Below are 18,308 nucleotides of genomic sequence, written 5' to 3'. Positions count from 1 at the left end.
CTGCAAAGACTCCTCCCACCCCCACCAAGGACTGTTTTCACTGCTGGACTCTAGCAAGAGGTTCCGCAGCCTCCGAAGCAGAACCTCCAGGTTCTGTAACAGCTTCTTCCCTCAGGCCGTAAGACTCTTGAACGCATCATAATTAAATTATCCCCTCAGCTCCCCCCAAAATGGATTAACTCGCTGGAATAAAAAAGACAATATAACATACATCCGTGGACGCATGTGAAAAAGTGCAATATATTTATCTGTACAGTAATCTATTTATTTATTTATTTATATATAAATGATAAATGATAAATGGGTTATACTTATATAGCGCTTTTCTACCTTCAAGGTACTCAAAGCGCTTTGACAGTATTTCCACATTTACCCATTCACACACACATTCACACACTGATGGCGGGAGCTGCCATGCAAGGCGCTAACCAGCAGCCATCAGGAGCAGGGGTGAAGTGTCTTGCCCAAGGACACAACGGACGTGACTAGGATGGTAGAAGGTGGGGATTGAACCCCAGTAACCAGCAACCCTCCGATTGCTGGCACGGCCACTCTACCAACTTATATATTTATTTATTTTGTATATTATTTATATATATTTATTTATTTATATATGCACCTTATTGCTTTTTTATCCTGCACTACCATGAGCTTATGTAACGAAATTTCGTTCTTATCTGTGCTGTAAAGTTCAAATTTGAATGACAATAAAAAGGAAGTCTAAGTCTATCTATAATCCCTTTACACAGCTTTTGCACACACTTACAAACACTTGCAACCCTTCATACTCTCGAAAACCAACTGAATTTTAAAATGAAAAATGTAATGGGTACTTAAATGGTACTTCAAAATTCACGGTGCACTAAGACAACAATAATATGCACCATCTTGGTATTCAGGTCCCATTTTTGGGCCTGATTGATTTTGTCTTTGTTCTGTGTGTAATGTTCTAATCTGGGGTGCGTTCATTTAGTCGATAGGTGTCACAGGCCAATTACAAATACGAGCGCGGGCCGCACTTTGGACACACCTGACTTAAAGCATGGCTGACAAGCACCTGGGGATAGGTTGATTGGCAACACTAAATCATACTTGCCAACCTTGAGACCTCTGAATTCGAGAGATGGGGGGGTGGTGTATATATTTTCAAGTATTTCGTATATATATATATATATATATATAAATAATCCGTTCATGAATGAGTATATCCGTTTGGCCACCGTGTTCAATGGAGAAGTCTGATCTACAAAATGTGCAGGCAGCATACCCCTTCCCCTTCCAGCTGTCCTGGATGAACTGAAATTATTTTTTCCAATCATTTTGGAACTTGCAAGCGTACTTCTTCTTCTTACTCGTCGTCGCCATGTCTCTTCTTCGTTCTTCTGCTTCGTCTCTGTTATGTTTTTGGACATTACTACTTGCCATAGTTTTGAAGCAATGCATGATGGGAATCCGGATGTTGTGTGTCAGTGTATTAACGTGCCGGCTGGAACACACACACGCTGAGAAAAAGCTCCGTGCCTGCCTACTTTAGGGGTTATAGATAAACCTATGGATAACGGAGACATATATAATAGTCTCCTTTTCAGGTGAGAGACGACGCTAAAGGCAGTGCCTTTAAAGGGGAACATTATCACAATTTCAGAAGGGTTAAAACCATTAAAAATCAGTTCCCAGTGGCTTATTTTATTTTTCGAAGTTTTTTTCAAAATGTTACCCATCATGCAATATCCCTAAAAAAAGCTTCAAAGTGCCTGATTTTAACCATCGTTATATACACCCGTCCATTTTCCTGTGACATCACACAGTGATGCCAATACAAACAAACAGCAAGGTATAGCGACATTAGCTCGGATTCAGACTCGGATTTCAGCGGCTTAACACTGTCTGATAAGATAATTACTAACAACTATGAACTAGGTTTACAGCATATGAAATACATTTGGCAACAACATGCACTTTGAGAGTGCAGACTGCCCATTTCAGGCGCGCTAAGAACATATATTTTTCCATGATTTCAGCACTCAGGTTAACCATACCTAAATAGACACAAAATACAGCATTACACAAGACTACCCGAATGTACTCGAATGATTGAAAAAAATAAATGTTTTTAAGCTAAATTATTGGTAAACACAGTTTATGTATAATAATTTACGTAAAACCGCGAGTAATGAATAAAATTTTCATCAATTAAAATATTCTGTAGACATACCCTTATCCGCTCTCTTTTCCTGAAAGCTGATCTGTCCAGTTTTGGAGTTGATGTCAGCAGGCCAGGGAAGCTAGGGTCAATATTCTTCTCTTGATCATCTTCGGTGGCATAAGGGACGGTGTGAGCCAAGACATCCAGGGGGTTTAGCTCGCTCGTCTGCGGGAACAAACTACCGCCATTGCTTGCCGTGCTACCGAGGTCCGTTGTCCCTGAATAGCTCACACTGGGGGTCTGGCGGCAGATTTCTTTGACTTTATCGTTGGAAATGCATCTGCTTTGAGTGTCGCAGGATATCCACAGTAGGGATGTCCCGATCCGATATTTGGATCGGATCGGCCGCCGATATTTGCCAAAAAATGCGTATCGACAAGGCATGGGAAAATGCCGATCCAGATCCAGTTTTTAAAAAAGCTCCGGTCCGTGTTTTCCAACGCACCTATTTAAATAATGCATTCCACTTTTCTGCTGCTCCCTAATTTCCGTTCCGCATTTTCCAGCACACCTTCAACACATCCACAGGTCTGTGGATTCTCACGCAGTTGCTTTTAGCTGCTGGCATTACACGACAGGCTCTTCTCACTCTTTCCTGTGTCTCCCTCTTACAGACAGCAAGCGCACCTTCTTACACACGTCACATACTGTCACGTCATATGTCACATACTGTCACGTCATACGTCACGTACGTATACGCCCTCTCCAAGCAGGTAGCAGCATGGCTAACGTTAGCTGTGATGCTAGCGCAGCCGTGCGAGCAACGCTCCCTCTAAGGTGCGCGCCTGTGCAATTGCGCACGGCAAATCTATGCCACGCACAAAATCAAATAAAAAAATAAGCGCATAACAATTTTCGACACACGGACACGACAGAGAAAACAGTTTTCGTCATCATTGTTCAAATATTGTAACGTCTGTCGAGATGCTTATCTCCATTCGGTGCCACACGTCCACACCATCAAAATGCAGAGGCAAACATTTCCACATCAACACCGTATGAAAAAAAAGTGATTTTTTTAGTTGTGATTTCCTTCTCTGCATGTAAGTTTAAAAGTAGCATATATTAATGCAGTATGAAGAAGAATGTTTTAATGTAGACACATAGAATCATCATACTGCTGTGATTATATGCATCAAGTTATTCATTCATTCAAGGCTAAGGCAAAATATCCACATATATATGGTGTATCGTGACATGGCCTTAAAATATCGCAATATTAAAAAAAGGCCATATCGCCCAGCCCTAGTTCAATGATGCCATTTCTGTTTGTCATGTATAATTTTGTCTATTTTTGTTTATTCTTGAATAAACAGGTCAGTTTCTTGTTACCAGCCATTGTGTGTTATTCAAACTCCCCTAATTCAGCTGGCTAGTTGTTATCAAGAGTACTAAAACCCTTTTCAACATGATTCTGACAACTAAGTAGGCTAAATAACTTTAAACTTTAATACATGCTCGGATAGGCCAGTTTCGGTCAGTATCGGTATCGGATCGGAAGTGCAAAAACAATATCGGTATCGGATCGGAAGTGCAAAAACCTGGATCGGGACATCCCTAATCCACACATTCTTGCCATCTCTGTCGTAGCATAGCTTTCGTCGGTAAAGTGTGCGGAACAAACGACTGACCATTTCGTTGGCTTTCCCCACACCCTCGTATTTTGAACAAATTTCGTCCAATTTCTTGCCACTTTCGCATCTTTGGGCCACTGGTGCAACTTGAATCCGTCCCTGTTCATGTTGTTACACCCTCCGACAACACACCGACGAAAGTGAGAAAATGGCAGATTGCTTCCCGAGAGCGAATAATAGAAAGGCGTTTAATTCGCCAAAATTCACCCATTTAGAGTTCGGAAATCGGTTAAAAAAATATATGGTCTTTTTTCTGAAACATCAAGGTATATATTGACGCTTACATAGGTCTGGGGATAATGTTCCCCTTTAAGGCACGCCCCCAATATTGTTATCCGGGTGGAAATCGGGAGAAATTTGGGAGAATGGTTGCCCCGGGAGATTTTCGGGAGGGGCACTGAAATTCGGGAGTCTCCCGGGAAAATCGGGAGGGCTGGCAAGTATGCACTAAACTGGCCGTAGTGTGTGAGTGTGAATGTTGTCTGTCTATCTGTGTTGGCCCTGTGATGAGGTGGCGACTTGTCCAACCCCGCCTTCCGTCCAAATGCAGCTGAGTGACCCCGAAAGGGAGAAGCGGTAGAAAATGGATGTATGGATGTCTTTAGTGCGGCCCGTGGCACTTTGTGGTCAAAAATGTAAACACTAGTGATGGGTCCGGCAACACCGATGCATCGGCGCATGCGTCGAGCTCATAGAGCGAAACCCTGTGTCGGTGCGTGTACCGCGTTTAGAAAGTCACGTGACCGATCATGAGCTGTTTTGGTCACGTGACCGATACGCGAACTGTGTCGCACTGACGCTCCTCTGTGCCCTGTGAGCGGGTCTTTTCTACAGCCGGAGAAATAATAACTAAGAAGAGAAAGCGTCTAAAATTGAATACTTTGGAAAAACTGTTTTTTTTTTAAATAAAAATGTGTAAAAAAAAAAATTATAATAATTTCCAGGTCCACAAGCATCCTCATTCACAACACGTTCTCTTAGATTTCCATGTTATGATACATGTTCACATTATTTATTGACTGTATCTAAAAAAGACAAAAAATATATTTTTATTTAAATGAAGTTATGAAATAATCCTAAATGAAATACAATGACTTGGTTTATATTATTGTATATACTAGGTCAGTGGTTCTCAACCTTTTTTCAGCAATGTACCCCCTGTGAATTTTTTTTTAATTCAAGTACCCCCTAATCAGAGCAAAGCATTTTTGGTTGAAAAAAAAAAGATAAAGAAGTAAAATACAGCACTATGTCATCAGTTTCTGATTTATTAAATTGTATAACAGTGCAAAATATTGCTCATTTGTAGTGGTCTTTCTTGAACTATTTGGAAAAAAAGATATAAAAATAACAAAAAAATTGTTGAAAAATAAACAAGTGATTCAATTATAAATAAATATTTCTACACATAGAAGTAATCATCAACTTAAAGTGCCCTCTTTGGGGATTGTATTAGAGCTCCATCTGGATTCATGAACTTAATTCTAAACATTTCTTCACAAAAAAAAATTTTTTTAACATCAATATTTATGGAACATGTCCACAAAAAATCTAGCTGGCAACACTGAATATTGCATTGTTACATTTCTTTTCACAGTTCTTTTTGACAGACATTTTAGTGACAAACCTGAGCTTGTGCTTCACTGAGTTTATATTTTGTTGAAGTATTATTCAATAAATATATTTATAAAGAATTTTTGAATTGTTGCTATTTTTAGAATATTTTTAAAAAATCTCACGTACCCCTTGGCATACCTTCAAGTACCCCCAGGGGTACGCGTACCCCCATTTGAGAACCACTGTACTAGGTCATAAAATCAGTGTCAGTTGAGTCGGTCCATAGGTTGCCTGTAGGGATTTTTAATGTCCAGCAGATGTCAGTATTTAGTGACACAGTATCGACACAGTATCAATACAGTTTTGCAATGTGTCGAAACGCTTCATGACGCCTCATCAACCCATCACTAGAAAAAATCATCACGAATGTAAAGAAATTGAGCAAAAAGGCACAATGTGAAGAAAAAAGGCAGCAATGTTGATACCAACATAAAGGTTGGTTTTTAAATTGTAAAAATATCCCGAAAGCTTTGATTTTTCAGTATGTTTGATGTATGTAATGACGCAGTTTCTGACATGTCTCTGTTCTCTGCAAACAAAAGCGCCACATTTCAAGCGCTGTGCTTCCTGTGCACCTTTGTACATTTATTGTGTCGTTTGCTGTCTCCCTCCATCCCCCACTTTCCCCTCACAGTGCCACTTAATTTGTCCCAGTCAGCATCTTTCGCAGAGACAGTGTGTCCGGCAATGACACACTGATGCCCTCACAGTGACGTTTGCACACGTGGCACAAAACACAATTTGATACACGCAAATCCTCCCCACGTCTTTATTCATAGAGAACAACAACCAGCGATGATGATGATGGCAGGAAGGATGATGGGCAGGAAAAGGAACAATCCTAAACTGATGCATCCTCTAACCTTCAATGAATTTCCACAACACTTCTGCATGATATTCTCTTTTTTGGGGTGTATACTGTAGCGTCCCGGAATATATTTTGGTGGGCTTGGATAGGCTACAGCTGAACAGGACAAGTGGCACAGAAAATAGATCTGCAAACTTCAAAAGTAAAATGAGGCGGTAAAAAAAAGTCAGCTAATGAGCAGAATATTGCAAATGTCTGCGTTCCATGTGGACCAACTTTCTGCAAGTTGCGTCAGAAAAAAAAAAGAAGCTGATTTTGCAAAAATAATGACTTGGAGCCATGAGAGTGTTTCGGTATTGAATCTTTGTTAAATACCTACGGGGAGATAAAGAACCTTCATCATTGTCCTCATATAACAAGCCTAAAGACACGTTTTGATTTGGAGCAGATGTGGCGTGAAGGGGAGTACATGATTTATTTTAACACTATATATCAAAAAGGAACAAACGAAAAGCGCGCACAATGGCGGAGGTACAAAACTAGGCTACTGAAAACAAAACTTGCACATAGGCAGAAACTGTGAACAATTAAACAAAAACACTAACTGTGGCATTAATAAACAAAAACTTACTTGGCATGGACTATGAAGTGCGCAGAGGTAAACAGAGTGTGACAGGGGTATGAATCCGGATGTCGCCAGAAAGACAAACTGAAAACAATGATGTTAAATACTACAGACATGATTAGTGAAAACAGGTGCGTGACTCAAAACGTGAAACAGGTGCGTGACGTGACAGGTGAAAACTAATGGTTGCTATGGTGACAAAACAAACAAAAGTACATAAAAAGTCCAAAAACAAAACCGAACATGACTAAAACAAAACATGATCACACAGACATGACACCAACCTGTGCTGGAGGAGCAACAAAATCAAACTTGTGGCCTGCAGGACATCAGCCAGGTCCACATGCAGTACTGTGTGCCACCAAAGGGGGGAAACCTGAGTCCAGGTAGTAAGAAAGTGTTCTCTTCATTTTGTTATAAGTGTATCCTGTCTTTTCTGCTTTGTTTCCTCAGTAATATGAGTAAGCAGACCTTTTAGGAAGAAGTCTAAGAACTCCCAGCGAGGAGGGAAGGGGCGGCCGGGGACTTTTTTTTGTCTGTTCAAGGAAAACATTTACACTGACAGACAAACGAGTTTGGGCATCAGTGGGTCGAAGCAGCTCCGAGCGTCAATTAGTCAGGCAAGGCTAATCTGACGCACACACACGTAGGGATCATTTAGGGTAGGTTTTTTAAGCGGCGATTTGAAAACAAACAGTCAGGGAAGGTGCTGACAGTGGCTTTAATTATGATGTCATCCTTTGACGCGACGGCTGCACCACACAGGAAGCCAGCCAGCAGGCGGCAGACAGACAGAGATACGCCGAGAGGCCATTAAGAGATTAGGAGGAGGAGAAGGACAAGCATGAACTGACAAGTGTGGATGAACGGACATCAACAGTGCACACACACACACACACACACACACACACACACACACACACACGCACACACACACACACACACACACACACACACACACACACACACACACGCACACACAGGTTATTATTTGGAATGGGGACCAAGTTTTTGATCATCACTTGTGGGGACCACCCTTTCTACAGGTTGTGGAGGCATAAAAAATGGTGTAAAATGGCCACTGCCCAGTTAGCTCATACACGTCTTTAAAGGGCCTACTGAAATACGATTTTCTTATTCAAACGGGGGATAGCAGGTCCATTCTATGTGTCATACTTGATCATTTCGCGATATTGCCATATTTTTGCTGAAAGGATTTAGTAGAGAACATCGACGATAAAGTTCACAACTTTTGGTCGCTGATAAAAAAGCCTTGCCTGTACCGGAAGTAGCAGACGATATGTGCGTGACGTCACAGGTCGTGGAGCTCCTCACATCCGCACATTGTTTACAATCATGGCCACCAGCAGCGAGAGCGATTCGGACCGAGAAAGCGACGATTTCCCCATTAATTTGAGCGAGGATGAAAGATTCGTGGATGAGGAAAGTGAGAGTGAAGGACTAGAGGGCAGTGGGAGAGATTCAGATAGGGAAGATGCTGTGAGAGGCGGGTGGGACCTGATATTCAGCTGGGAATGACTAAAACAGTAAATAAACACAACTCTATTAGCCACAACACAACCAAGCTTATATTTAATATGCCACAAACTAATCCCGCATAACAACCACCTCCCCCCTCCCGCCAATACAACACAAACACCTGCACAACACACTCAATCCCACAGCACCGTTCACCTCCCCAAAGTTCATACAGCACATATATTTCCCCAAAGTCCCCAAAGTTACGTACGTGACATGCACATAGCGGCACGCACGTACGGGCAAGTGATCAAATGTTTGGAAGCCGCAGCTTCATGCGTACTCACGGTACCGTGTCTGCGTATCCAACTCAAAGTCCTCCTGGTAAGAGTCTCTGTTGTCCCAGTTCTCCACAAGCCAATGGTAAAGCTTGGCTGTCATCTTTCGAGAATGTAAACAATGAAACACCGGCTGTGTTTGTGTTGCTGATACACCGCTTCCCACCTACAGCTTTCTCCTTTGCTGTCTCCATTGTTCATTGAACAAATTGCAAAAGATTCAACAACACAGATGTCCAGAATACGGTGGAATTTTGCGATGAAAACAGACGACTTAATAGCTGGCCACCATGCTGTCCCAAAATGTCCTCTACAATCCGTGACGTCACGCGCAGACGTCATCATACCGAGACGTTTTCAGCAGGATATTTCGCGCAAAATTTAAAATTGCACTTTAGTAAGCTAACCCGGCCGTATTGGCATGTGTTGCAATGTTAAGATTTCATCATTGATATATAAACTATCAGACTGCGTGGTCTGTAGTAGTGGGTTTCAGTAGGCCTTTAAATCTCTGGATTGATGAAGTAATGTGCTGATCATTCTTACTGGGGACCCTGGGGAAAAAGAGTTAATATGGTTCACGGGGACCAAATTTAAATAATTTAGCATAACTCACACAAATTTGTACGTGACTACTGAGGACCATTTAAAAAAAAAAAAAAAAGTTCAAATTAAATATGACATGATCCTCAGAATACAGCACTACAGCTGTCCTCTTATAGGAAGTTTCACCACTTAAATGTTAAAGCAAATCCTGCATCTTCTGTGACATGACTGAAAACTGCTATTTAGCAGTAATGAAGTTGTCTGCAACTCCAACTACCATATATAGAAGGATGGAAAATTCTGAATGTGAATCATACTTTAAGGTAATAATGTTTTATAATCATGCTGTATGAAAATGTCATCCTAAGGAACACTAAACCAGATTTTATTTTTGGAAAAATATATTAGTTTTAACTAAGGGTGGATGCCATACAGAATCACAGTACTATTAATGCCAGGATAACAAATGTTTCACTTTTCAAGAAAATTTATTTTCTCTTACACGTAAACAAAGTAACCCAAATTTCCCAGTAAACATGTTTTATGGGCCAAAGCTTAAAAATCCCTTAGGCATCTTCAGAATGGATCTGACTATCATTTAAAAAGGTTTCCCTTTAGGGGACCTGTTTTTTTGTCCCCATACCGTCAGAGGTCCCCTAAAGGTGACTGTGTAAACAGAGTGATGTCCCCATTAAGTAGCATTGCCAGAACACACACACACGCACACGCACACGCACACACGCGCATACACACACACACACACATTAAAAATGCCTCCTGTCAAGCGACGGTCAGCTAAAACCAGGCTAAGTGCGAGTGCATGTCCAGTATTGTATACATTGTAGGGGGACACAGAAAAAAATCTATTCACATCTGAATGACAATTCTTATTCATCCCGATACAAAATAGTTGAATAATCTTCAAAAATCTTTTACATTTCTTTGATATGATCAATTTTAAAAATGCCATTTCCATGCAACTACAAGGAGCTTTTCTAACCTGCAACCTGTTTTGACAAAGTTTCATTATAATAAAGTTAAAGTTAAAGTACCAATGATTGTCACACACACACTAGGTGTGGCGAAATTATTCTCTGCATTTGACCCATCACCCTTGATCACCCCCTGGGAGGTGAGGGGAGCAGTGAGCAGCAGGGGTGGCCACGCCCAGGAATCATTTATTGGTGATTTAACCCCCAATTCCAACCCTTGATGCTGAGTGCCAAGCAGGGAGGTAATGGGTTCCATTTTTAAAGTGTTTGGTATGACTCGGCCGGGGTTTGAACTCACAACCTACCGATCTCAGGGCGGACACTCTAACCACTAGGCCACTGAGTAGGTCCTAGGCCACTGAGTAGGTCAGGGGGTACACCGTTTCTGGAGGTACAGCAATACCAGGTCCCTGCGTGGAATGGACGGAGCAAGCCCCTGTTCCTAAAATCAATGTAATATATGGATAGGGGACGTATCAGATATTAAACTGATAAGAACAGATGCTACACTTGATCTTAGCCAAAAGGCCGAGAAGCGATCATCAATAATCAATAATTCTGTGGAAATCGGTTTAAATCAAGAATCGTGTTGAATCCAGAATCAATTCTCAATCGAATCGTCACCCCAGGAATCAGAATTGGATCGAAAGACTGATACTACGAAAGATATGTAGTGATTATTACTGTGGGCAAATTGTTGCCAAGTAAATCAGCAACGTGAATCGCCTTCACATTGTACACTTCTGTCATTAAAGACTGACTCGTTTCGTTGTGGTTACATTTTTATATCAACAGTTCACTTCTTTTTACTCTTGTATGACAAAATAATAAAATATATACCGTATTTTTCGGACTATAAGTCGCAGTTTTTTTTTCATAGTTTGGCCGGGGGTGCAACTTATACTCCAGTGCGACTTATATATGTTTTTTTCCTTCTTTATTATGCATTTTCGGCCGGTGCGACTTATACTCCGGAGCGACTTATACTCCAAAAATACGGTACACACATACTGATCTCGTTTAACTAAGTTGTATTTTTTTTAAATGACTGAAGTAAATACATACAATAGACTTTCTTAGCAAAAGAAACATTACATATACCATATTTTCCGGACTATAAGGCGCACATAAAAGCGTTTTATTTTCTCCAAAATCGACAGTGCGCCTTATAACCCGATGCTCCTAATGTACAGAATAATTCTGGTTGTTCTTACCAACCTCGAAGCAATTTTATTTAGTACACGGTGTAATAAGTGTGACCAGTAGATGGTAGTTACACATAAGAGATACGTGTAGACTGCAATATGACGCCAGTGCGACTTATACTCCAGAGCGACTTATACTCCGAAAAATACGGTACAGTACAGGCCAAAAGTTTGGACACACCTTCTCATTTCAATGTGTTTTCTTTATTTTCATGACTATTTACATTGTAGATAGTCACTGAAGGCATCAAAACTATGACACCTGTGAAGTGAAAACCATTTCACCTCTTGAAGCTTATCGAGAGAATGCCAAGAGTGTGCAAAACAGTCATCAGAGCAAAGGGTGGCTATTTTGAAGAAACTAGAATATAAAACATGTTTTCAGTTATTTCACCTTTTTTTAAGAACTCCACACGTGTTCATTCATAGTTTTGATGCCTTCAGTGACAATCTACAATGTAAATAGTCATGAAAATAAAGAAAACACATTGAATGAGAAGTTGTGTACAAACTTTTGGCCTGTCCTGTTTATAAATTGTATTTGTATATATTATTTTTGTAATAAGAATCCATATTTAAAGACGTTTTTAGGCCATCTCCACTCAACCAGAATGAGCTTTGATAACCTGTAACCGGTTTTAAAACAAAGTTTCATTATAATTATTGTAACAAATAACACTGCGAGAATGGGTTGGAATCGAGAATCGATTCTGAATCGAATCATCACCCCATGATTGGGAATCGGATTGAATCGTTAGGTGCCCAAAGATTCACACCCCTAATGACCGGTAATACTGTGAACATGCTACTGAACCCATTGCGTATGCATTAATAGTTTTATGATGGCAACAGGAACTAATTATTTTCATTTTGTGAGGGGACAGCAAATTGAATTATCAAGGCAATAACTCCAGCAAAATGTGGCGTCGTCCAAGCACACACAAAAAAATAGGAGATCTTGTTTCCAGCCAACAAAACCTTCACCCTTTGTCTCAGCCTGCACACCAACAATTAAGAGCCACGCCGTAAAAAATAAAAACGCTCTTAGCCCGGTCAGGGTCGGCTTAACGTCAAGCGTACAATCAGCCAGACGACCTCGCTTTGCCCGTGTCATCTTGCTGCGTTAATGTGCGCACGTTCAAACCTAGGGAGAGTCCCTATGACCTCAGAGGTTCAGCTGTCTTTCAGAAAGCAAACATAAGAACGAACTTAAAAAGTACCGTATTTTTCGGACTATAAGTCGCAGTTTTTTGTGTGCGACTTATACTCAGGAGCGACTTATGTGTGAAATAATTAACACATTACCGTAAAATATCAAATAATATTATTTAGCTCATTCACGTAAGAGACTAGACATATAAGATTTCATGGGATTTAGCGATTAGGAGTGACAGATTGTTTGGTAAACGTATAGCATGTTCTATATGTTATAGTTATTTGAATGACTCTTACCATAATATGTTACATTAAAGGGGAACATTATCACCAGACCTATGTAAGCGTCAATATATACCTTAATGTTGCAGAAAAAAGACCATATATTTTTTTAACCGATTTCCGAACTCTAAATGGGTGAATTTTGGCGAATTAAACACCTTTCTATTATTCGCTCTCATCGGGAAGCAATCCGCCATTTTCTCACTTTCGTCGGTGTGTTGTCGGAGGGTGTAACAACACGAACAGGGACGGATTCAAGTTGCACCAGTGGCCCAAAGATGCGAAAGTGGCAAGAAATTGGACGAAATTTGTTCAAAATACGAGGGTGTGGGGAAAGCCGACGAAATGGTCAGTCGTTTGTTCCGCACACTTTACCGACGAAAGCTATGCTACGACAGAGAAGGTAAGAATGTGTGGATATCCTGCGACACTCAAAGCAGATGCATTTCCAACGATAAAGACCCTAGCTTCCCTGGCCTGCTGACATCAACTCTAAAACTGGACAGAGAAGCTTTCAGGAAAATAGAGCGGATGAGGGTATGTCTACAGAATATATTAATTGATGAAAACTTTATTCATTACTCGCGGTTTTACGTAAATGATTATACATAAACTGTGTTTACCAATAATTTAGCTTAAAAACATTTATTTTTTTCAATCATTCGAGTACATTCGGGTAGTCTTGTGTAATGCAGTATTTTGTGTCTATTTAGGTATGGTTAACCTGAGTGCTGAAATCGCGGAAAAATATATGTTCTTAGCGCGCCTGAAATGGGCTGTCTGCACTCTCAAAGTGCATGTTGTTGCCAAATGTATTTCATATGCTGTAAACCTAGTTCATAGTTGTTAGTTTCCTTTAATGCCAAACAAACACATACCAATCGTTGGTTAGAAGGCGATCGCCGAATTCGTCCTCGCTTTCTCCTGTGTCGCTGGCTGTCGTGTCGTTTTCGCTTGCATACGGTTCAAACCGATATGGCTCAATAGCTTCAGTTTCTTCTTCAATTTCGTTTTCTCTACCTGCCTCCACACTATAACCATCCGTTTCAATACATGCGTAATCTGTTGAATCGCTTAAGCCGCTGAAATCCGAGTCTGAATCCGAGCTAATGTCGCTATAGCTTGCTGTTCTTTCCGCCATGTTTGTTTGTGTTGGCTTCACTATGTGACGTCACTGGAAAATGGACGGGTGTATATAACGATGGTTAAAATCAGGCACTTTGAAGCTTTTTTTTAGGGATATTGTGTGATGGGTAAAATTTTGAAAAAAACTTCGAAAAATATAATAAGCCACTGGGAACTAATTTTTAATGGTTTTAACCATTCTGAAATTGTGATAATGTTCCCCTTTAACATACCAGGCACGTTCTCAGTTGGTTATTTATGCCTCATATAACGTACACTTATTCAGCCTGTTGTTCACTATTCTTTATTTATTTTAAATTGCCTTTCAAATGTCTATTCTTGGTGTTGGCTTTTATCAAACAAATTTCCCCCAAAAATGCGACTTACTGTATATATGTTTTTTTTCCTTCTTTATTATGCATTTACGTCTGGTGCGACCTATACTCCGGAGCGACTTATAGTCCGGAAAAATACGGTAGATGTGTTTCTGTCAGGGGGGGTTCATCTTTGGAACAGCTTGGATGATTCCTTAAAATGTTCCAGTTCCATTCACACATTTAAAAAACATTTTAAGACCAATGTCTTGAAAAAATATATCACTCTTGAATCAACACAGTAGTTAATAATATGATCAATGTTAAAGGGGAACATTATCACAATTTCAGAAGGGTTAAAACCATTAAAAATCAGTTCCCAGTGGCTTATTTTATTTTTCGAAGTTTTTTTCAATATTTTACCCATCACGCAATATCCCTAAAAAAAGCTTCAAAGTGCCTGATTTTAACCATCATTATATACACCCGTCCATTTTCCTGTGACGTCACATAGTGATGCCGATACAAACAAACATGGCGGATAGAACAGCAAGTTTATAGCGACATTAGCTCGGATTCAGACTCGGATTTCAGCGGCTTAAGCGATTCAACAGATTACGCATGAATTGAAACGGATGATTGTAGTGTGGAGGCAGGTAGCGAAAACGAAATTGAAGAAGAAACTGAAGCTATTGAGCCATATCGGTTTGAACCGTATGCAAGCGAAACCGACGAAAACGACACGACAGCCAGCGACACGGGAGAAAGCGAGGACGAATTCGGCGATCGCCTTCTAACCAACGATTGGTATGTGTTTGTTTGGCATTAAAGGAAACTAACAACTATGAACTAGTTTACAGCATATGAAATACATTTGGCAACAACATGCACTTTGAGAGTGCAGACAGCCCAATTTTCATCAATTAATATATTCTGTAGACATACCCTCATCCGCTCTCTTTTCCTGGGGGTCTGGCAGCAGATTTCTTTGACTTTATCGTTGGAAATGCATCTGCTTTGAGTGTCGCAAGATATCCACACATTCTTGCCATCTCTGTCGTAGCATAGCTTTCGTCGGTAAAGTGTGCGGAACAAACGTCCAATTTCTTGCCACTTTCGCATCTTTGGGCCACTGGTGCAACCTGTTCGTGTTGTTACACCCTCCGACAAAACACCGACGAGGCATGATGTCTCCAAGGTACGGAAAACAGTCGAAAAAACGGAAAATAACAGAGCTGATTTGACTCGGTGTTTGAGAAAATGGCGGATTGCTTCCCGATGTGACGTCACAACAGAAAGGCGTTTAATTCGCCAAAATTCACCCATTTAGAGTTCGGAAATCGGTTAAAAAAAAAAAAAGGTCTTTTTTCTGTAACATCAAGGTATATATTGACGCTTACATAAGTCTGGTGATAATGTTCCCCTTTACTTAAAACAATGTGGGATATAAATAATAATGGGAGAATAATTGTTTGTATATAGTATATAGTTGGTACAAAGGTTTAACATGTGTACAAGGATATTTCACATGTCTTTACTGTGTATATAATTGAACAGTGTTTATGTTGTGTACAAGGTGTATTTATAATATGTTGTGCAAAGGAAATGTCATAATCTTGTATTTGACATTGTTTATAGGGTTAGGCGCAATAAGTGTTCAACTTCAGCCTAAACCCTTTCGGTCTGCAACATTTTCAATTTATGAATGTACAACTGTTTGTTTATGTAAAACTGTTTGTTTATTTTGTTGTCCACTGACCAAAGAAATGATAAACTAAACTAAACTCTAGAACCAGCCAGCGCCTTGTCAAGGCTGATGGACGCCTGATTGTGTTTGCTTGGCTTTGTGTGCACTAAAAACACACACGGACTCACACACTGTAAAAAAAACATGCAATGCTGACTGGCAGGGGCATTAGCATTAGCATTAGCAACCGTGTTGACATCAGCGCTCGTAAGTTCCACCTCTCCCCAAATGTCAAGTAAAAGGTGAAACAAAGGAGAAGACGGCGAGATTGGCAGGGTCAAGCAAGAGAGACCACACGGACTAGTCCTGAATGGAAAGGAGGGAGGAGACGACTGATTTACGACTTTGTGAGAAACGAGACGCTTGGTTGAAACTTCGGAGCGATAATGGATTCATAAGACTTCATCATGCGGGTTTTGACCTAGCATGGCTGTTTGTCTTGAAGAAATGCATGCAGCACTTTATTAGACTTAGACTTCCTTTTTATTGTCGTTCAAATTTGAACTTTACAGCACAGATAAGAACGAAATGTCGTTACATACTCATATACATATTCAGGCTCTTTCTGCCTAAACGGGCTGCTGTATCGTGGAATACTAAATAAATGTATAACATCAGGTTTTGAAGTCAGAGCAGTAAAGTAATGTATCGTTTCAATTACAGTTGCGCGACATAGGCGGAAAACGACATAAATTATCAATCAATCAATGTTTATTTATATAGCCCTAAATCCCAAGTGTCTCAAAGGGCTGCACAAGCCACAACGACATCCTCGGTTCAGATCCCACATAAGGGCAAGGAAAAACTCAACCCAGTGGGATGTCAATGAGAATGACAATTAATTAATTATATCAATTCAATTCAGAGCTTTTAATACTATCATCATATGGTGATAATGCATGTTGATGACACATTCTGGCTGTTCCCGCAAAATTTGACAGCAACAAGCGGACAATTGCGTCTTCAACGCAATGGTCGTACTCTTGCTAAATGTATACTAGGAAGATATGCTAACCACAAACGAGAGCTCTTGAATGTAAACAAAGGTAGGCAGATCGATCCAAATATTGACACTAACAATGCAAAGTATGTCACTATATGATCGATACTACCGTGAGTATATCGATATTTTCTATTCTCAAAAAAAAATTTTGTTTTTGTTTACAATGCTCGTAAATGCTCGTTCTTTTTCAAAAAGGTGCCATTTGATAACTCACTTTAATTAACAGGTAAAAGTAGAATAAACAGTCGCCGTGGTTGGGGGTCGTGAGAGAAATGAAGGCGAAGAGGAAGTAAAAGGCAGGGCGCGCTGAGGTCAGCGCGTGGGAAAAGACGAGATAGAAAAGGGGTACAATGAAAGGGGCCGGGGGCAAAAGAATGTGAAGAGTGTACACAAATACGGCGGAATCGAACACAAAGCCACGGCAACCAGGCCCTCAATTTCAACCCCAGTTGCTGCCGTTGCCATGGACGCACCTCAATTAGGACCTTCCCTTCGCCCCGGCACACAGCCTTTTATGTATTTATTGCGCCACTTGACCCTACCCGGCAACAAAGCTGTCATTACAGAGCTGTCATTGGGGAGGCGCGGCCATGACGTCATCACGCGTCCGCCTCCAGGTCACGTGTCCGCGGGTCGCTGTGACAAACATTATATATATATATATATATATATATATATATATATATATATATATATATATATATATATATATATATATATATATATATATATATGTGTGTATATATATATATATATATATGTGTGTGTATATATATATATATGTATATATGTATATATATGTATATATATATATGTGTATATATATACTGTATATATGTATATATATGTGTATATATATGTATATGTATATATATACTGTATATATGTATATATATGTGTATATATATGTATATATATGTATATACTGTATGTGTATATATATATGTATATATGTATGTGTATATATATATAAATATATATATATATGTATGTGTATATGTACATATGTATGCATGTATGTGTATATATATATGTATGTGTATATATGTGTGTGTGTATATATATATATATATATATACATATATATATACACACACACACATATATACATACACATATATACATATATATATACATACACATATATACAAATGTTTCTACAGTATACTGTACATATATACAGTATATATAAATACATATGTACAGTATATATACACATATATACAGTATAT

The 18,308-nt window shown here is 39.7% G+C and overlaps 1 protein-coding gene and 1 pseudogene across 3 annotated transcripts in view; both read right to left on the bottom strand.

The window, feature by feature from the left end:
• Nucleotides 1-18,308, bottom strand: part of macf1a (microtubule actin crosslinking factor 1a) — a 438,368-nt gene that overhangs the window by 306,747 nt on the left and 113,313 nt on the right. The window lies entirely within an intron of this gene.
• On the bottom strand, nt 10,615-10,785 carry LOC133577607 (U2 spliceosomal RNA; annotated as a pseudogene).

This window comes from Nerophis lumbriciformis, linkage group LG37, assembly GCF_033978685.3.
Source record: "Nerophis lumbriciformis linkage group LG37, RoL_Nlum_v2.1, whole genome shotgun sequence".
Taxonomy (NCBI): Eukaryota; Metazoa; Chordata; class Actinopteri; order Syngnathiformes; family Syngnathidae; genus Nerophis; species Nerophis lumbriciformis.
This window is presented reverse-complemented; position numbering and strand designations above follow the sequence as displayed.